At 44.3% G+C, this 22,301-nt stretch overlaps 1 long non-coding RNA gene across 1 annotated transcript; it reads right to left on the bottom strand.

The window, feature by feature from the left end:
• Positions 1 to 1,285: 1,285 nt before the first annotated feature.
• Positions 1,286 to 19,311, bottom strand: LOC143783371 (uncharacterized). The gene is made up of 5 exons (XR_013217134.1): positions 19,243 to 19,311; positions 7,186 to 7,254; positions 5,654 to 5,692; positions 4,943 to 5,001; positions 1,286 to 1,504 (listed from the first exon to the last, which is right to left on the bottom strand). It is a non-coding gene; the product is annotated as an uncharacterized LOC143783371 (long non-coding RNA).
• Between the last annotated feature and the right edge of the window lie 2,990 nt (positions 19,312 to 22,301).

Genomic DNA, 22,301 nt, shown 5'->3' with positions numbered 1-22,301 from the left:
TTCCCTGACGGTGTGCTCATGCTCTGCGGGCGGAGGCTGCCGGTGTTGCCTGTCTGAATGGAGAGCGGCCATCCCATTCCCATGCACAGTACAGGGGAACATCCATGTGGCATCACTGCAGGAGGGAGATCCCGTAGTTGCGTGGTGTGCCCCGGAAGCAGGAACAGATCGAGCGGCCCACTACAGGCACCGGCCCTTCTGGCATTTGCCGGAAGTGCCCGATGCTCAGTCCGGCCCTGGAGAATACAGTACGGTATGGCAGCAGGAGACGGGTTAACGACAGACTGACAGTTGACAACAGGGAAGGCTGCAGGTGACGGGCCTCTTGATGCCTTGCCTGCACCTTTACAAGTGATGGCCGCAGAACGGAACATCGGGGTTGGCGGCCGGTCTTCATGTCCTGCATCAGACAGTAAAGGTAGGGGACAACGGCAGCGGGCGAAAAAGAATCACAGCTGTATGCTCTGGTGTTCTAGCAGGCATGCTACCAAAAAACAACTTTGCTAGGTCTTACTTTCGGGGGGGGGGGGGGGGCCTTATAATTAGCAGTTCTGCAAAACCACAGCTAGGTCTTATTTTTGGGAGATGTCTTATTTTCGGGAAAACAGGGTATGAAAAGTAGATAATTGAATATGCAGATGGGTCACATGTCCTCATTTAACTAGATGCGCATTTCAACAATAAGTAACAGTGGGACATGGTGGGGGGCGCACGTCTATGTATATATATATATATGGCCGGGTTTAAGGTGGGGTCAGCAGCCCTGACAAAGAAGGACTGAGTCCTTTGAAACGTGTTGGTTTACTGACCCTCTCATGCACCCGTCCCCCAGTTCTGGTGACGTCCCCCAGACCATGACCACCTCCAACCTCGCCACTGCGCTTCTGCGCTTTTTGGCCGAAGCGCACCGCCAGTCTACTGCATTGGCTTACGGAGGGCACGGAGGGAACCTGACACCACGGTAGGACGCTCCCCAGGTCTTCCGCCGTCCTACCCTCCGCAGTAATCCTTCAGCACCATCGGAGGCTCAGCACACAAACCGTGCTCTCCACTTCTCCAGATAGTTGCATCACCGGACTCCTGGCACATGCACTGCGCTCACCGCTACCAGAAGTAAGCTGCACACCACTAGGGAATGTGTTTCACATGTGCCGGTAGCATCACCGGACTCCTGGCACGAGCACTGCGCTCACCACTCTGTCACACATCCTTGCATGCTGGCATACTACAGGCCTCTGTAAGGTCGCTGCGCATCGTGCACATACGGATCAGTTATATTACAGCTTTAGCGCAGGGTCTTTCTACCCACTAGAAGGTGTCTCTTGCACTCTACCCAGAATCTGTGCCTGTTCTGTCAGACACTGCAGCTGTTGGTGAAACCATTTCATGCTTGTGGCCTGATCACTTTCTTGCTACGTAGAAGAAATTGCAGAGTCGATGGCAGCAAGAACAAGAATGATGGGAATAACCAGGCCAATGACCGCGCCATGTGAGAACTGAACTTCTGTAAAGGAAAATATGGATTAGAGATGGCAGAGACAGACTGATCATAAGCAGATGTCGGCGGAGAACAGACTTACTCATTAGAGATGAAGGGGCCGATTCACCATTGATTGGGGCAGATTTTGCCAGCTTTCCATTTGCACCATAATTATCTTTTCATTTGTACCTTTCCTAAACTCCCTGTTTTGTGTACGTCTGTTTTGTTTTAAGCATTTGTGGGCAGGGTTTAGACTTTACAGATGTTTTCATGCGATTTTTTTTTTTAATTTTAAACTTTTTGAAAAGTCACTAAAATGTTTGTGGAAATGTACAGCAGCCTCCACCAAGATTGATTTTATATAAAGCAGAACATTTTTGCCAAACTTTGCGACATTTTGCAAAATGTGCAAGTTTTTTGCAGTAAGACAAATAGCTCTTAACGACCGTGGGATTTTCTGTTTTTGAGTTTCCGTTTTTTCCTCCCCGTCTTCCCAGAGCTATAACTTTTTAATGTTTTTCTGTCAATATGGCCGCGTGAAGGCTTGATTTTTTGCAGGAAAAGTTGTACTTTTGAACTTCACCATTGGTTTTACCATATCGTATATTGAAAACAGGAAAAAAAAAAATCAAAGTGCAGTGAAACTGCTAAAAGGCAAAATTCCACAAATTTCGTTTTGTTTTTTTTTCTTTACCATGCTCACTAAACGCTAAAACTGACCTGCCGTTATGATTCTCCAGGTCATTACGAGTTCACAGATACCAAACATGTATAGGTTCTGTTTTATTTTAGTGGTCAAAAGAAAAATGCAAAGTTTGCAAAAAAAAAAAAAAAGCGCCACTTTCCGAGACGCGTAATGTCTCCATTTTTCATGCTCTGGGGCTGGGTGATGGCTTATTGTTTGCGCGTCAAGCTGATATTTTTATTGATTCCATTTTGGTGTAGATACAATCTTTTGATCGCCTGTTATTGCATTTTATTGCAATATTGAGGCGACCAAAAAAAAGTAATTCTGGAGTTTCGATTATTTTTCTCATTACGCCGATTACCATTCAAGTTAATTATATTTATATTTTGATAGATCAGGCATTGCTGAAAGTGGCAGTACCAAATATGTGTATTTTTAATTTTGTTATTGTTTTATTTTGAATGGGTCGAATGGAGGGTAATTTAAACTTTTTTCGATTTTTTTTTTTTTTTATTATTATTTTTAACAGGTCATCAATGTATCTGTACTAGCACTGCATGTGGGAAGTGGCCTGGGGACTACTGTGGAAAATCTCCTCCTATAGGCTGAGAAAGAGATTTGCATACGATGGCGCCATGCCGTGCCCATGGCAGTGCTTGCTTCTGTAAAAATAATCTATCTTTGAATGTAAAATAATTAGGTGTCCTCCTACCTTATTTTCTATGCATAAGAATTAAACTAATTTGTCACCTACTGACTCTTTATATGATAATCAATACTTAAGAAGACACTGATGTAGAGTTTGTTAATCTTAAAGGGCCACTGTCACCCCCCTCCAGCCATTATAAACTAAAAGAGCCACTTGTGCAGCAGTAATGCTGCATTCTAACAAGGTGGCTCTTTTAGTTTTAGGTTCAAGTATACCCCAAATAAAGCGTTTTTATACTTAGCCACAATTCCTGTCTCTAGCCAGGGAGGCGGATCCTCACTCCCCAGCTTGGCCAGCTCCTCTGCCGTCACTCCAATCTTCCTGCGCTTTCGGCGCCGCCCCCTCAGCGCTGTTATCGTTTCAAAACCGGCGCCTGCGCTGTGTACTGGTGTCCTGCGCAGACGCAGTAAGCTCTGGCCGTCTGATGTCCCAGCCAGGCTTGCACACTGCGCCTGCGTGGGCATCGCGGCCAGCCACCTTTCGAATCCCCGGAAAACGTTTTCTCCAGTATATATTTGTTTCACCTATACAGAATATTCCATGTAATGGCTGATACCAGAGAACAAAAGACATCCACAGAACACCAGGATGGATCTGCTGCACAGCAAATAGCTGTAGGACCTGCGATGACGTCACTGCCATGTGATTGCCCTAATCACATGGCAGTGTGTTGTGGATTGGTGATTTAGGAGCGACATGCGACTAGCTCTGAGCAGGTGGTAACTATACTGACCGCAGTTCCTGATCTTAACACAACACTAGAAGTAGCCGTGGGATGTTCCTGTCACTCCATAGACACCTCGTCACAGCCTAAGAGCTAACTACCCCTAAAGGTAGAAACAGGAAAGCTATCTTGCCTCAGAGAAAACCCCCAAAGGATAGGACAGCCCCCCACAAATAATGACTGTGAGTGGAGAGGGAAATTACATACGTAGAATGAAACAAGATGTAGCAAAGGAGGCCACTTCTAGCTAGATAGATAGTACAGGACAGACACTGTGCGGTCAGTAATAAAAACTAGAAAAAGTCCACCGCAGAGAATGCAAAATCTCCACACCTGACTAAAGGTGTGGAGGGCAAAATCTGCTGCCCAGAGCTTCCAGCTTAGCTGAATAGATCCATACTGATAAGCTGGACAAATGAGAAAAACATAGAATATGCTGAACAATAAAGTCCACAACAAGTGGACTGCAAAAGGACAAGCAAGGACTTATCTTTGCTGAACAGGTCAGAGTGTCAGGGAAATCCAAAAGAGCCGTGACTCCAAGCAGGAACAATTGACAACTGGCATTGATTGAGGGCAAGGCCAGACTAAAATAGCCGAGCCAGAAAGACGATCAGTGGAAGCAGCTGCTGATGCTAAATCCAAGAAGCAGCCATACCACTCAAAACCACCGGAGGGAGCCCAAGAGCAGAACTCACAAAAGTGCCACTTACAGCCACCGGAGGGAGCCCAAGAGCGGAATTCACAACAGCAGTGACGTCATCGCAGGTCCTACAGCTATTTGCTGTGCAGCAGATCCATCCTGGTGTTCTGTGGATGTCTTTTGTTCTCTGGTATCAGCCATTACACGGAATATTCTGTATAGGTGGAACCTTTGGAATCCCCGCCCCGCACTGTGCATAATGCATAACACAGTGCGGGGCGGGGATTCCAAAGGTGGCTGGCCGCGATGCCCGCGCAGGCGCAGTGTGCAAGCCTGGCTGGGACATCAGATGGCCAGAGCTTACTGCGTCTGCGCAGGACACCAGTACACAGCGCAGGCGCCGGTTTTGAAACGATAACGGCGCTGAGGGGGCGGCACCGAAAGCGCAGGAAGATTGGAGTGACGGCAGAGGAGCTGGTCAAGCTGGGGAGTGAGGACCCGCCTCCCTGGCTAGAGACAGGAATTGTGGCTAAGTATAAAAACGCTTTATTTGGGGTATACTTGAACCTAAAACTAAAAGAGCCACCTTGTTAGAATGCAGCATTACTGCTGCACAAGGTGGCTCTTTTAGTTTATAACGGCTGGAGGGGGGTGACAGTGGCCCTTTAAAATCTTTCAATAAAAAAAATTATACTTACGTGATTTTCTTTACTCTGCTGCTGTGTTCTTAAAGCAGCAGAGAATCACTCTGAGGAGCCTAGTGTTTAGAATGGAGACGAAAGGACGGGAAGGTTAGAGAGTTTAGAAGACATGAACTAAAAAGGGAAATTCTTTTCTCTCATAATGGGACATATAGACATTTAAATATATTGGTTTCTTCCATTAAAAATATTCCATATAGTATAACGATATAAAGGGAAGACACAAAATGTATCTGCCCCTGATATAATGATAAGCAAAAGGAGAAAAATACAGAGCAATGATTTATTCAAACAAACTTCAATTCATTAAATAGTACATCAATATATATATCACAAATATCAATAGTAAATAGCTAAAACACAGGATGAATGCCCGAAAATGCTGATATCAACCCCCATCACCCACACTCCCCCAGATGTAATGCCGGTGTAAAGGCAAGTAAATAGGCCACTGTGCTCACCCCCTGAACTAGGGGTGTAAAAAACAGGAGAAGCACAATAGGTGCATGATAACACCTATAGAAACAGCCGAAGCCGCCCAAGTGGGGAACCACTATTAAAACCACATAATGTAAAGGTGGGAAAAGTGCCTACTCTGGGGGTGGGGAGACTGGCGGGGGATGAGCCCCAAAGTGTATCTGCCCCTGATATAATGAGCCTGAGTGCAACAACATGTCACATACAATAATGAGGGAAGAGTTTCCTTACTTTGGTATGCGGCTCCCTTTTTTATCATGCTCTTTTTTGCTGTTGGAGAAATAGAAGAAATGATCACAAATAAATACCTTGTAATGTAATAATCAAGAACAAATCCTTGTCTCATAGGGACACCGACAAACATAATGCATTACCTGTCTCATATACGTCACCACACGATTTAGATAGATGTCATTACTAATTAATATTATATTTTTAAATAATGTTACAATTAACATTATTATTAATAATAATACATTAATAGCTCATTGTATAAATATCAAATTCACATGCACTTGTAAGGGGACTGATCTTTTACCTGTTGTCACGATAATGTAAAAATGTCATAATGTAAGAGAGTTCTAGAAATTACCCTGTCACAGACACACATTGCAGTTTCGACCCACCTTTCTCCCCTTCTGCATTCGGTCATACAACAAACAAAGCCCTATGGCAGATACTGTGCAACTTGATACCAATGTGTGAGCAGTGTATGGCTTTTAAACTGCAGACAACTAATCCTGTAAAGCCCCTCGTTGCCCCTCCCCTTGCCCAAGGAATGTCTTTGTCTGGGGGCTCAAAAAATGTAAATAGGTGGAAAATGAGTGCATGTCATTACTTATCCCACTCAGTGATGTCACGACAAGAGGGCATATCTTTACCCCTGCTGAATTGGGGGAAGAGTTGGTCCAGGAAGCGAGCTAACAACAGCTCGGTAAAGCTGTGTTCATGCATCTGGATATATGTAAGCCCTTTCTCCTCCATAGTACACGGCCAGTCTCAAGCTGAAATGTTCTGAATGCTATTTAAATGTTCTCTTTTCAGTGTTAACCCTATTTTATTTGTAATGTACACATGATTTTGTCTTCTTTATAATATCTTTTATACTTTGCAAACACTGCCTACCTTTTTATGGAGTCAAATATATAATTTACTAGCTTGTCTCTCTCTGCTCTATAAACGAACTGTCGCTTCCTCTGAAGTGAATTACGCTACTGATTTGGGTTGGCTCCGGACCAGTTAACCCTTGTGGAATCGAAGCTGGTGGCAGGATACTTTGTTCTGTGCGATTGGGAATCTTTGTAGCGACGGCGGCATTGATAATTATTGTTCCCGCCTGTGTGGGAGTAGTTATAATGCCCTCGTTGCAGGATGCCCAATAGCCAGTGCATAGCAGGCAGCCTTTCTGGTGACTAATTACCCTAGGTGCAGGACCTAATCTGACCTGAGGGTAAGGGGGACGCCAGAGAGCTACAAGTTCCAAACTGGAACTGGGATATAGATAAATCCCCTTCAAAAGGAACCAGGGGCAACCAAACCACCGCGGTTTGTGACAAATTGGTGTGAGTAGTGGGGACAATAAAGGTATCCTACCCAGGATCCCTGACATGTTGTTGGGATCCGTGACACATTGTTGACAGCACAGGTGTGAAACATGGCACCTGTGTAACTACCAGGACGAGTCATTGTATAATTTTGCATCTAGAAAACAGCATTTAGGAAATAAGGGCATGTCCATTTGTGGAAAGTGTTAAAATACCTACATGTTCCTGACTTTGCTGTTTTTTCTGTCAAAGCATTTTTGCCACCTTTGCCACCATTTACGTTTGCATCTGAAGAAAAATCCAAACAAACAAACAAATTGAGACACAGACAGTTCACATTATCATTCTGATCAGTCTATGAGGAAATCTAGGAAAGTAGAGAAAATAAGAAGCTCATTAACTGCACTGAAAGAATAATATTCTCAGAGTCAAGATGGTAGAATGTGAACAAAAAGGGCAAGATCTCAATATATGTAGCAAATGGATAACAATGTGCAAAAAACAAAATGGAGAATATATGACCAAATAAAGCAATAATATAAATCATGGCACGAGTGCACTGGCTTAGTAGCAGACCTATGCCCAGCTAGTGGAGTAGACAGAGGGTAGTAGGCGCTGTGCGCACTTAGATGTTTGGGAGGGCACACGGAGGAGGTGCGAAGATGTAGGGAGAAGAGGAGGGAACCTCCGGCTCAGGTGAAGGCAGCTCAGGAAGGGCATCATAGCTGGGGAGTGAGTGTTGTAAATGGCCTTGTAGTAACCCGAGAGCGTGCCGGACTGGAGATGCGGGATCAGTAGTGGTATCAGCGGGTCGGCTCTAGTAGACATTTGTTTTTTTTTCTCACAGGTCAAATACAATTACACTGTATGTCTCCCTCCTCTGCGCCACCCACCAGCGCCTCTACCTTCATCTTTGCCAGTCATACCGGCCATTGGCAAAACTGTTTTCAGTGCGCCATGGCCACATTGGAGCGGCAGCACTGCTCAGACAAGACCAAGAGCTCAGAAAATTGTGCCCCCTATAATCCTGGAGTAGGAGACCCCTAAATCAGTATGCACAGCAATGTTTTCTATCCTCCTCAGTCTATACTCAGTGATAACAAGTCATTCATCAGATATTAATAAATATCTACAATCATATACAACCTGTGATATCTCTATACTCCATATCTCTGTACTTACAGCTCTGGCAAAAATGAACAGACCACTGCAAAATGTTCAGTTTGTCTGATTTTTCTCTTTATAGATATAAGTTTCAGTAAAATGTAAATTGTTGTTTTATTCTATAAACGTCTGACAACATGTCTCCAAATTTTCAAGCAATTAATTTTGTATTTTTTTTTTTTGAAAAGGAGAAATGGTCAAAACTAAAAAAAAAACAAAAAACAGCGCTTTCAGACCTCAAATAATGCAAAGAAAACGAGTTCATAATCATTTACGAACAACAATACTAATGTTTTAACTCAGGAAGAGTTCAGACATCAATATTTTGTGGAATAACCATGCATTTTAATCACAGCTTTCATGCGTCTTGGCAGCTTTCCACCAGTCTGTCACGCTGCTCCTGGGTGACCTTATGCCACTCCTGGTACAATAATGTCAGCAGTTCTTTGTTTGATGGATTGTGACTATCCATCATCCTCCTGATTACATTCCAGAGGTTTTCAGTGGGGTTCAGGTCTGGAGATTGGGCGGCCATGACAGGGATTTGATGTGGTGGTCTCCTAATTTTTCCCAGAGCTGTACAGTCTGATGGTATCTTATTTGGAGCAATCCCTGCCCACCTCTTGCTCCTCTTCCTCACTGCTGAGCACATAACATTGATTACATGCAGTAATAAATCTCATAAATGAACATTATTGTAATCGCTCCTTTATAGGGAGTGTTACAGTGGGTTCATACAATGCAACAATGGTGCATTTACTGCTGTGCTGCTCCAAATCCAGAGGAATACTTGCATTTAGGACAGAAACATACCCTGTGATCACATTGTGTGAGCCCACCATAGTGCGGATAAATACATCATTCATGAACAGGTGTAAGATATTTCTGACAAATTCAGAATTTTACAGGACAGCGCACAGTACTGCACAGCTCCAGTAGGGGGCGCTTTTAAGCCTAAGAACGCTGTCTGTTATGTAGTTAATAGCGATACATCCTAGCGCATTGATGACATCACGCCGCAGGCACTAGGAGAGCGGGTGTACGACAGAGCACTACAGGGGCCTTCTACTTCTCTGGCCAAAGAGGCTGCACAAGTACAAAGCCCAAGTCAGTCATCGTGAGCTTCAGGTGATTAAATGGGGACATTCAGGCACTGAATAGAAATAAATGGCGTCATTAAAGGGGCAATAAATGGCAAACTGACACAAAAATCAGTGCCTCTTAGTGTCCACTTACCATTTATCATTCTTTATTAATGCCCTTCTGTGCCCTTTGGGTGCTACATGAGCAATAAACTCGAACAGGTCAGCCTGAAGCACCAAAGGGGCAAATGGCACATAGGGGTCACTGATTTCTGTGCCCATATTCCATGTATTGCTCCTTTTGTGACCTTACGTTCATTATCTCATTTCTCCACAACTGAGATTCATTCACCCCATTAGAGGAAGAATTACAGCCATGTATATATATATAGGGTGGGCCATCTATATGGATACACCTAAATAAAATGGGAATGGTTGGTGATATCAGCTTCCTGTTTGTGGCACATTAGTATATGGAAGAGGAGATATATATCTTGGTACCGTGCTAGTAGATAGAAAAATATTTAGAATTGAGAGTCCTCAGTGGTTGATACCTTTTAATGGCTAACTGAAAAGATGGTAACAAATTGCAAGCTTTCGAGACTACACAGGTCTGTTCATCAGGCAAAGACTAAAACAAATTCTGAAGAATCACATATTTATACACAACATAGCACAGAAAAACAAAACAAAAACAAAAAAACAAAACCATGGATAAGGTGACATGAAGCAGAATTACCATGGGTGATAAACAGTTATGTCCATAAATATTGGACCAGTTCTTAGATAAGAATGTTTTATTGTCCTCTGATTGGGGTCTGGTTCTGTTGTGATGACCCCTCATAGTCTGAGGGGCAAATTCCTTAGCTGATGTAAAAAGACATAAATCCATGCGACACATTCATTCCACCACTACAGTCAAAGGTCGTCATCAGTTTATATTCCCAGACTCTCCTGTCTTTCTGCGATTTGAAGTTACCTTTTAACACCAGTAATCTCATGTCCATAATGTTATGATTTGGGAGACAGAAATGTATTGCCACAGGTAGATCCATTCTTTTTTCTCTTATTGTGTGGCGGTGAGAATTCATTCTTGTTCTAAGCTTTTGCCCTGTCTCCCCCACATACAGACCCCCAGTTGGACATTTAGTACATATAATTAGGTACACCCCATTAGATGTGATGCAGCTGAATGTACCTGGGATCTTGTAGTCCTGATGTGAGTTGTGATCTTTATCTTGTCCCTGGTCATTATAAATGGACAGGTTTTACGTGTTTTCTGGTTGCAGGGAAAGGTTCCTGCAGCTGTTGGAGAGGACAGGGAGCTTCTGACAATGATGCTTCTTAGATTTGGGGGCTGCCTAAAACACAGTAGTGGGGGGTCTGGAAACATGGATTGTAAGCGGCATCTTTTTGTAGTAAAGGTTGTAATTTCCGGGCAGCTCCCCTTAGCACCTCCAGATTTGGATTGTAGGTAACTACTAGAGGCACCCGGTTATTTTCTTCTTTAGCTTTGTAATGTAGCAGGTGATTCCTTGATATTCTGGTGGCTCTTGTAATGTGGTTTTCAATTGTTCTTGGATGATAGCCCTGATTCAAAAAGGTCTTTCTGAGGCGACCAAGGTGTTCATCCCTGTCCATTGGGTTGGAACATACCGTATTTTTCGGACTACAAGACGCACTTTTTCCCCCCAAAAAAAGGGGGGGAAATGGGGGGTGCGTCTAATAGTCGCAATGCAGGCTTACCGTGGCGGCAGAGGTATGGTGGCAGAGGTGCGGTGGCAGAGGTGCGCCGGCAGACGTGCGGGGATGAGGAGGCGCAGTGAGCGGGGTCCCTTTGCCCGGTGAGGTGATGCAGCAGCCCGGTAAGCAGCAGAGCCGGGTGAATCCTGTTGTTAGCGGTGGTGGCGGCCATCTTCCGGAGGCCGCGCGTGCGCAGATGGAGCGCTCTGCTTCCCGGGGCTTCAGGAAAATGGCCGCCGCGATCTCCATCTGCGCACGCGCGGCCTCCCGCGGGCATTTTCCTGAAGCCCCGGGAAGCAGAGCGCTTCATCTGTGCACCCGCGGCCTCGGGAAGATGGCCGCCACCACCGCTAACAACATGATATCTCTGCATATGTCCGTTATGCCCCCGGAGTGGTCGAGGTGCCAGTGAGTGACGATGATTTCTTGGATGGCAGTGCTGGAGTCCTGCAGGACTTGCTTCAGAGTGTTGATATATTCTGGTACTGATGGCTCTCCTGTGTCTATGAGAATCCTCCTCCGGCCGGTGCCCAACAGGTATGTGTTAGTGCCCTGTAAGGTCATGGGCCCCGGGTTACATCCCAGCACACGGATCACCTGGGAGGACAAGTGCTCTATACGGGGCAGAAACGACTGCGCCATCCCGGATTCCAATATGGCCCTGCACTTTCCCCTTCTGACGTCAGAACATCACGTGACAAGTAAGGTCACATGGTGCAGCATGCTTGCGAGAAGAGGAGCTAACAACAGTATTCACCCGGCTCTGCTGCTTACCGGGCTGCTGCATCACCTCACCAGGGAAAGGGACCCCTCTGATGCCATACCTCTCACTGCGCCTCCTCATCCCAGGACCTCCTCATCCCAGGACCTCCTCATCCCAGGACCTCCTCATCCCAGGACCTCCTCATCCCAGCACCTCCTCATCCCAGCACCTCTGCCGGTAACAACTGCTGCAGCCCTCCCATGGACACCAGGCCGTGGCGTCGCCCACCTAAGCAGGAAGGGACCCTGCTCAGGTGCACGCCGTACCGCATCACCCCACCTCTGCTGACACCATGCCTCCTGTGACCCTGCTCTGCCACCGCCAGCCCTCAGGTAAGATACTGGAAATTCGGACAATAAGACGGACCCCCATCTTATAAAAAATCTTTTTTTCTGCAATTTTCACCCCAAATTTGGGGTGCGCCTTATGGTCCGGTGCGTCTTATAGTCCGAAAAATACGGTATATGATTGTATCTGATGGCTTGGCTGTAGACAATGGAGTTTTTTATGTCCAAAATGAAAGAAAAAAGGAACGCACTTACCCCTGTTCAAGATTTGTTCACTTTATTCGGACATACTTAAAAAACAGATTGCAGGGAGGGATAGAAGCAGCTCCGGACAACGGCTGTTTCGTGCGTTTTTTGGAAAACGCACCCCCAGTTTGATATAGGTAAATGGAGCTTCTGTAACCATCACAGTGTGAAGTGGTTAACAAAATTAACGGATTACATTCAGTTGGCAGTGCGGATTTGTGTGTTTCTTGCTTTTGGAGTTTTTTATGTGTTTTGGATGGAAACTGTCCCATTTAAGGTATGTTGGACGGTCGATTGGCTTCTGATACAGGGATGTCTCTATTTCATTGTTCTGCAGCTTAACCCTTTCGCGACATGCGCCGTACATGTACTGCGCATGCCGTGTCTCCCCCTTTGATGTGGGCTCCGGCGCTGAGCGCACATCAAAGTCGCGACATGTCAGCTGTTTTGTACAGCTGACATGTGCGTGCAATAGCGGCAGGTGAAATCGCTATTCACCCGCCGCTATTAACCTGTTAAATGCCGCTGTCAAACGCAGACAGCGGCATTTAACTACCGCATCCGGCCGGGCGGCCGGAAATGACGTCATCGCCGACTCCGTCACATGATCATGTGTCAGGATGGTAACCATAGAGGTCCTTGAGACCTCTATGGTTACTGATGCCCCTGTGGTCGGCGCTCACAGCACACCTGCATTTCAGCTACATAGGAGCGATCTGATGATCGCTGCCATGTAGCTGAGCCAATCGAGTTGTGCCAGCTTCTAGCCTCCCATGGAGGCTATTGAAGCATGGCACAGGTAAAAAAAAAATGTTTTTAAAAATATGAAAAAAATGTATAAAACATAAGTTTAAATCACCCCCCTTTCGCCCCATCCTAAATAAAACAATAAAAAAAATATCAAACCTACACGTATTTGGTATCGCCGCGTTCAGAATCGCCCGATCTATCAATAAAAAAAAAGCATTAACCTGATCGCTAAACAGCGTAGCGAGAAAAAAATTCAAAACGCCAGAATTACGTTTTTTTGGTCGCCGCGACATTGCATTAAAATGCAATAACGGGCAATCAAAAGAACGTATCTGCACAAAAGTGATATTATTAAAAACGCCAGCTCGGCACGCAAAAAATGAGCCCTCACCCGACCCCAGATCACGAAAAATGGAGACGCTACGGGTATCGGAAAATGGCACTTTTGTTTTTTTTTTTTTTTTTTTTTAAGCAAAGTTTTGAATTTTTTTTCACCACTTGGATAAAAAATAACCTAGACATGTTAGGTGTCTATGAACTCGTAATGACCTGGAGAATCATAATGGCAGGTCAGTTTTAGCATTTAGTGAACCTAGCAAAAAAGCCAAACAAAAAACAAGTGTGGGATTGCAGTTTTTTTGCAATGTCACCGCACTTGGAATTTTTTTCCCGTTTTCTAGTAAAAAACATGGTAAAACCAATGGTGTCGTTCAAAAGTACAACTCGTCCCGCAAAAAATAAGCCCTCACATGGCCATATTTACGGAAAAATTAAAAAGTTATGGCTCTGGGAAGGAGGGGAGTGAAAAACGAAAATGCAAAAACGAAAAAGGGCCGCGACTTGAAGGGGTTAATAATAGTGTCCAAAAAGTTAATCTCAGTGCAGGAGTAGTTGAGTGTCAAGTTGATTGTGGGATGAAATTGATTAAACTGTTCATGGAATGTCTTTAGCTGTGGCTCAGACTCCGTCCAGATGATTAAAATGTCATCAATGTAGCGGTAGTAGGCCAGAGGCCTTATGGGACATGAGGACAAAAAGTCACTTTCAAGTTGGCCATGAAAAGATTTGCATACTGTGGGGCCATTTTACTTCCCATTGCTGTATCAGTCTCCTGTAGATACAGTGCCTACAAGTAGTATTCAACCCCCTGCAGATTTAGCAGGTTTAATAAGATGCAAATAAGTTAGAGCCTTCAAATTTCAAACAAGAGCAGGATTTATTAACAGATGCATAAATCTTACAAACCAAAAAGTTTTGTTGCTCAGTTAAATTTTTATAAATTTTAAACATAAAAGTGTGGGTCAATTATTCTTCAACCCCTAGGTTTAATATTTTGTGGAATAACCTTTGTTTGCAATTACAGCTAATAATCGTCTTTTATAAGACCTGATCAGGCCGGCACAGGACTCTGGAGTTATCTTGGCCCACTCCTCCATGCAGATCTTCTCCAAGTTATCTAGGTTCTTTGGGTGTCTCATGTGGACTTTAATCTTGAGCTCCTTCCACAAGTTTTCAATTGGGTTAAGGTCAGGAGACTGACTAGGCCACTGCAACACCTTGATTTTTTGCCTCTTGAACCAGGCATTGGTTTTCTTGGCTGTGTGCTTTGGGTCGTTGTCTTGTTGGAAGATGAAATGACGACCCATCTTAAGATCCTTGATGGAGGAGCGGAGGTTCTTGGCCAAAATCTCCAGGTAGGCCGTGCTATCCATCTTCCCATGGATGCGGACCAGATGGCCAGGCCCCTTGGCTGAGAAACAGCCCCACAGCATGATGCTGCCACCACCATGCTTGACTGTAGGGATGGTATTCTTGGGGTCGTATGCAGTGCCATCCAGTCTCCAAACGTCACGTGTGTGGTTGGCACCAAAGATCTAGATCTTGGTCTCATCAGACCAGAGAACCTTGAACCAGTCAGTCTCAGAGTCCTCCAAGTGATCATGAGCAAACTGTAGACGAGCCTTGACATGACGCTTTGAAAGTAAAGGTACCTTACGGGCTCGTCTGGAACGGAGACCATTGCGGTGGAGTACGTTACTTATGGTATTGACTGAAACCAATGTCCCCACTGCCATGAGATCTTCCCGGAGCTCCTTCCTTGTTGTCCTTGGGTTAGCCTTGACTCTTCGGACAAGCCTGGCCTCGGCACGGGAGGAAACTTTCAAAGGCTGTCCAGGCCGTGGAAGGCTAACAGTAGTTCCATAAGCCTTCCACTTCCAGATGATGCTCCCAACAGTGGAGACAGGTAGGCCCAACTCCTTGGAAAGGGTTTTGTACCCCTTGCCAGCCTTGTGACCCTCCATGATCTTGTCTCTGATGGCCTTGGAATGCTCCTTTGTCTTTCCCATGTTGACCATGTATGAGTGCTGTTCACAAGTTTGGGGAGGGTCTTAAATAGTCAGAAAAGGCTGGAAAAAGAGATAATTAATCCAAACATGTGAAGCTCATTGTTCTTTGTGCCTGAACTACTTCTTGATACTTTAGGGGAACCAAACAGAATTCTGGTGGGTTGAGGGGTTGAATAATAAATGACCCTCTGAAAAAACTTTTCACAATTAAAAAAATAAAAATAAACAAAGAAATAACATTCTTTTTTGCTGCAGTGCATTTCACACTTCCAGGCTGATCTACAGTCCAAATGTCACAATGCCAAGTTAATTCCAAATGTGTACACCTGCTAAATCTGCAGGGGGTTGAATACTACTTGTAGGCACTGTAGATCTTCTTGTCAAATTCAAAGTAATTGTAGGTGAGGATGAATTTTATAAGTTTCACCACAGAATTTGCATCAGTCCCTGTGTTTTCCAGGAAGAGTTTGCAGGCATTTAGTCCATCCTGATGTGGGATATTGGAGTATAAAGATTCCACATCCATGGTGGCCAGGATGGTTCCTTCTGGTAGAGGACCTATTGCTGATAGTTTATTCAGTAGGTCAGTTGTGTCCTGAATGTAGCTGGGTGTGTCCTTTACCAGGGGTTTAAGAACACCCTCTACCCATCCAGATACCTGCTCAGTAAGGTGCCCACACATGAGATAAGTGGTCTTCCTGGATCTCCAGATTTGTGGATTTTGGGAGCATGTAGAATGTCCCTGTTCTTGGGCTTTCTGGTATCAAGTCATCGGATCTTATGGATTCGTCGGGCAGACAAGATACTAACTTGTTTAGTTCCTTGTAATAGTCCTGTGTAGGATCCGACTCCAATGTTTTGTAGTAGCGTGTGTCCATAAGTCGTCTGTTTGCTTCCTTCATATAGTCTGATGTGTTCATCAGGACTATTGCACCTCCCTTGTCAGCAGGTTTGATGATGATTTCCAGGTACAGACTGGGGACGAAATTCAGCCCTGGCATTTGAAATCACACAGGCCCATGGTGTCACCGTCCCCAATAACCAGATGGGATATATAACTAATATTACCCTGGATGAGGGAAAGGAAGCTTTACTACAAGACTAATATTTGTAATGATACCCACGGCATGCTGAGGTATGTGACAGAGTGATCGGCTTTGTGCTCCGTCACAACTGTTAACAGTATGGGTGTCTTGAGAACATTGATTCTGTTAACAACGTAGCACACAAGGCAGCCCACAACCAGACAGGCCCTTCTGGCATTTGCCAAATGGCCAGTCCGGCCCTGATGATTTCTTTGCTGGTTTTCAGAGACTGTATGGCCTTTCTCTCCTGGGCACTGATGTTGGATGCTTGTCTCCTGTTAGTATCTATGATGATGGATTTTATCACATGTCTGAAGTAGTCTATATATTTATCCAAATGAGGGTTGCGTTCCGGTGGAGGTGTCCAGTCTGACTTCTTCTTTGTTGTTAGGATCCCTTTTCCTTCAGTCCAGGTGGGTTCTGAATCTTCTGTATCATTGAAATATTCCCTCAGGCGCGGTCTCCTGAAAAAATGTTCCATATCACTGCAGAGTTCAGTTTTATCCAGGGCCTTAGTAGGACAAAATGAGAATCCTCTGGAAAGCACGGCCAGCTCCACTTTGTCGGGTTTATAACCTGAGAGATTAATGACACAGTTAGAGGCTTTTGTGTCTGGAATGGAGTGGTTGTCCAAGTTGTCAGGTTTTGGCTTTGTTTTGTATCTGTTTGCATAGAGTCCTGAATTGAGGCGCAATCTGTGCAGTTTCTTTTCCTTGTTATGAATCAGAAGGTCCCTTAGTTTGTTGTAGTATTGTTGTGCATAAATATGTGATTCTTCAGAATTTGTTTTAGTCTATGCCTGATGAAGAGACCTGTGTAGTCTCGAAAGCTTGCAATTTGTTACCATCTTTTCAGTCAGCCATTAAAAGGTATCAACCACTGAGGACTCTCAATTCTAAATATTTTTCTATATGGGAGGGGGAAACTTTTCAAGATGGGTTTTGACCATGGCGGCCATTTTGAATTCAGCCATTTTGGATCCAACTTTATTTTTTTAATGGGAAGAGGGTCATGTGACACATCAACCTTATTGAGAATTTCACAAGAAAAACAATGGTGTGCTTGGCTTTAACGTAACTTTATTCTTTCATGAGATATTTACAAGTTTATGACCACTTATAAAATGTGTTCAAAGTGCTACCCATTGTGTTGGATTGTCAATGCAGCCCTCTTCTCCCACTCTTGACACACTGATAGCAACACCGCAGAAGAAATGCTAGTCTAAGGGGGTCAGATTCCTTGTAGGAATGCTCGGACCTGACACCCATAATGTGGTGGTCACCATCTTGCTGGAAAAACTCACGGAATCTGCCATCTTCACTGCATAAAGAGAGCAACACATCATCATGTAGCAATTTCAGATATCCAGTGGCGTTGAGGTTTCCATTGATGAAGAATGGCCCCACTATCTTTGGACCCCATATATCACACCATACTATCAATTATGGGCGTCAGGTCCGAACATTCCTACATGAATAGTTTTCTGGAAAGTGGATTGGTTGTAGTGGGCCAGTTGAATGGCCACCAAGGTCTCCCGATCTGACCTCCTTAGACTTTTATCTTTGAGTCATCTGAAGGCAATTGTCTATGCTGTGAAGATACGAGATGTGCAGCATCTGAAACATCAGACACTGGAAGCCTGCGCTAGCATTTCTTCTGTGGTGTTGCTATCACTGGACCATGTGTTCTTGGGGTATGTGCACACGTCAGGATTTCTTGCAGAAATTTCCTGAAGAAAACCGGAAATTTTCTGCAAGAAATCCGCATTTTTTTTTTTTGCGTTTTTTCCCGTTTTTTTCACGTTTATTTAAGCATTTTGCAAGCGTAATTAGCTTGCAGAATGCTAAAGTTTTCCAAGCGATCTGTAGCATCGCTTGGAAAACTGATTGATAGGTTGGTCACACTTGTCAAACAGTGTTTGACAAGTGTGACCAACTTTTTACTATAGATGCTGCCTATGCAGCATCAACAGTAAAAGATGTTTAAAAATAATAAAAAAAAATAGTTATACTCACCTGCAGACAGCCGATCTCGTCAGCGGCTTCCGTTCCTATAGATGGTGTGTGTGTGTGCAGGACCTTCCGTGACGTCGCGGTCATGTGACCGCGACGTCATCGCGGTCATGTGACCGCAACGTCATCGCGGTCATGTGACCGCAACGTCACGGAAGGTCCTTCACACACACACCATCTATAGGAACGGAAGCGGCCACATGCACCGATAAGAGGCGGGAAGACTCCGGGGGTGAGTATATCACGATTTTTTATTTTAATTCTTTTTTTTTTTTTTACCAATTATATGGTGCCCAATCCGTGGAGGAGAGTCTCCTCTCCTCCACCCTGGGTACCAACCGCACATGATCTGCTTACTTCCCGCATCGTGGGCACAGCCACATGCGGAAAGTATGCAGATCAATGCACTCCTAGGTGTGCGGAATCCCCGCAATTCCGCAAATTTAATGAACATGTTGCTTTTTTTTCCACGATGCAATTTTTTCGCAGAAGAAATGCGGAATACACTTTAAATAATGGGAGGCATATGTAAGCGTTTTTTTTGCGTTTTTTATCACGTTTTTGTAGCGAAAAATACTGAACGTGTGCACATGGCCTCAATACGGCATCCAAAGCGCCTGAAATAAAACCATACAGCTCTGGTTAGAAGAAATGATGCTTAGGAAGCCTACGGATAAAGTCCTCTGCCTGTATACAGCTGCTATAGATGGATCCTTGAGTATCTTTTTCCGGGAGACTCGGGGATGTTCTGGGAGTGTTGGCGAGAAAGTTTTAACCTCACTATCTCTCTACTTACGATTCCTTGTCCTCACTGCTCTCTGCTTCCTCCACTTCCTCCACTTCCTCCTCTTCCTCCTCTTCCTCACTATTGGATATATAACAGACTCTGTTTATCAACTCTCATAAACTACCAGTGTTACAATCACTTATTTTATACAATATATTTTTCTCAAAAATTTACAGTTTTTATTCCATGGTCGATGTTATCCTCCAGTTGCCAACCAGTGGCAGAATGAAGGCTGAAATTTATGGTGGACTGTGTATGGAGGACATAAATGGTTTCATGAACCTCCCAGGTAAGATCCATGAAAATAGCTCTAAGAAAAAGTGTCAGGGCCTCTCACAGCAACCAATCAGATCATTGCTCTTATTTTAACCCCTTAATCCCATATGACCTACTAACCCATCAAGGTGACCTGGGACTTAATTTCCAGTGACGGGATAGTACGTCATATGCGATCGGCCGCGCTCACGGGGGGAGCGCGGCCGATCGCGGCCGGGTGTCAGCTGACTATCGCAGCTGACATCCGGTACTATGTGCCAGGAGCGGTCACGGACCGCTCCTGGCACATTAACCCCCGGGGCACACTGCGATCAAACATGATCGCAGCATTGCGGGGGCATAGGGAAGCATCGTGCAGGGAGGGGGCTCCCTACGGGCTTCCCTGAGACGATCGGTACAAGGCGATGTACTCACCTTGTACCGAGCGTCTCCTCCCTGCAGGCCCCGGATCCAAAATGGCCACGGGGCTACTACCGGGTCCTGCAGGGAGGTGGCTTACAAGCGCCTGCTCAGAGCACACAGTGCTCTGCAAAGTGTCAGATCAGCGATCTGTCACTATAAAGTGATGTCCTCCCCCTGGGACAATGTGATAATGTAAAAAAAAAAAAAATGTTCACATGTGTGTAAAAAATAATAAAATAAATTCCTAAATAAAGAAAACAAATCTATATATTGTTCCCATAAATACATTTCTTTATCTAAATAAAAAAATCAAACAATAAAAGTACACATATTTAGTATCACCGCGTCCGTAACGACCCGACCTATAAAACTGTCCCACTAGTTAACCCCTTCAGTGAACACCGTAAAAAAAAAAAAAAAAAAAAAGGCACAAAACACTGCTTTATTATCATACCACAGAACAAAAAGTGGAATAACACGCGATCAAAAGGACGGATATAAATAAACATGGTACCGCTGAAAACGTCATCTTGTCTTGCAAAAAAATGAGCCGCCATACAGCATCATCAGCGAAAAAGTAAAAAAGCTATAGTCCTCAGAATAAAGCGATGCAAAAATAATTATTTTTTCTATAAAATAGTTTATCGTATAAAAGCGCCAATACATTAAAAAAAATATATAAATGAGGTATCGCTGTAATCGCACCGACCCGAAGAATAAAACTGCTTTATCAATTTTACCAAACATGGAACGGTATAAACGCCCCCCACAAAAGAAATTCATGAATAGCTGGTTTTTGGTCATTCTGCCTCACAAAAATCGGACTAAAAAGCGATCAAAAAATGTCACATGCCCAAAAATTTTACCAATAAAAACGTCAACTCGTCCCGCAAAAAACAAGATCTCACATGACTCTGTGGACCAAAATATGGAAAAATTATAGCTCTCAAAATGCGGAGACACACAAACTATTTTTTTGCAATTAAAAGCGTCTTTTTGTGTGTGACAGCTGCCAATCATAAAAATCCACTAAAAAAAGGCTATAAAAGTAAATCAAACCCCCCTTCATCACCCCCTTAGTTAGGGAAAAATAATAAAATAAAAAAAATGTATTTCCATTATCCCATTAGGGTTAGGGTTGGGGATAGGGTTGGGGATAGGGTTAGGGCTACAGTTAGGGTCGGGGCTAAAGTTAGGGTTAGGGCTGGGGCTAAAGTTAGGGTTAGGGGTGTGTTGGAGTTAGGGGTGTGGTTAGTGTTTGGGATTAAGGGTGTGTTGGGGTTAGGGTTGTGGTTGGGATTAGGGTTAGGGGTGTGTTTGGGTTAGGGTTTCAGTTACAATTGGGGGTTTCCACTGTTTAGGCACATCAGGGCTCTCTGTTGTGAATTTGGATTCTGGGCTCCCCCGGTGGCCGCTTGTGGAATTGGACTTGTCATCCTCTTTCCTGTTTCACCTGGTTCCATCAGTAGTGGGTGTCGCTATTTAAGCTCATTTCTCTGGTGGTTTCTTGCCGGTCAACAATGTTATCTGATGCCTCTCAGTGCTTGTTCCTGCTTCTAGACAACTACTAGATAAGTTGGACTTTTGTCCATGTTTTGTTTTGCCTATTTGTTCCAGTTCACAGCTGAAGTTTTGTTACTGTGTCTGGAAAGCTCTCGTTGATCAGGGATTGCTACTCTGGCGTTATGAGTTAATGCCAGAGTTTAAGGTAATCTCTGGATGGTGTTTTGTTAGTGTTTTTCTGCTGGCCATGAAAGTATACTATCTGTCTTCTGCTATCTAGTAAGCGGACCTCAAATTTGCTAAGACTATTTTCCTGCTGCGTTTGTTGTTTCATCTGAACTCACAGTCATTATATGTGGGGGGCTACTGTCTTCTTTGGAATATTTCTCTAGAGGTGAGCCAGGTCTTATATTTCCCTCTGCTAGCTATTTAGGTCTTAGGCCAGAGCTGGGCATCTAGCGATAAATAGGAAATGCTACCTGGCTATTTCTAGTTGCGCGGCAGGCTTAGTTCATGGTCAGTATAGTTCCATCTTCCGAGAGCTTGTCCCTCTATAGGCTTGCTATGATCTCTGCCTGCAGAGATCATGACAGTTTGACCGGCCAATAAAGTGTTAAAGACCCAGGTTGAGAAAGGAGAGTTATAAGAAGTCTGCTGGAATTTTTTTTTTTTTTTTTTTTCCTCCAGTCTGCCTTGCTGCAGTCTTTTTTCTCTCTCTCCTCCTAATCTCTGTATGGCTCTGTGTGCACCTGACAATAATGGATCTTCAGAGTGTAACTGCGGGTTTGAATAATCTCATCACGAAAGTACAAAATTTACAAGATTTTGTGGTACGTGCTCCGGTATCTGAGCCGAGAATTTCTTTGCCGGAGTTTTTCACAGGGAAT

Source organism: Ranitomeya variabilis, chromosome 6 (genome assembly GCF_051348905.1).
Source record: "Ranitomeya variabilis isolate aRanVar5 chromosome 6, aRanVar5.hap1, whole genome shotgun sequence".
In the NCBI taxonomy this organism is placed as follows: domain Eukaryota; kingdom Metazoa; phylum Chordata; class Amphibia; order Anura; family Dendrobatidae; genus Ranitomeya; species Ranitomeya variabilis.
Note: the sequence above shows the minus strand (reverse complement) of the source record. Positions and strands in the feature narration are given on the sequence as shown.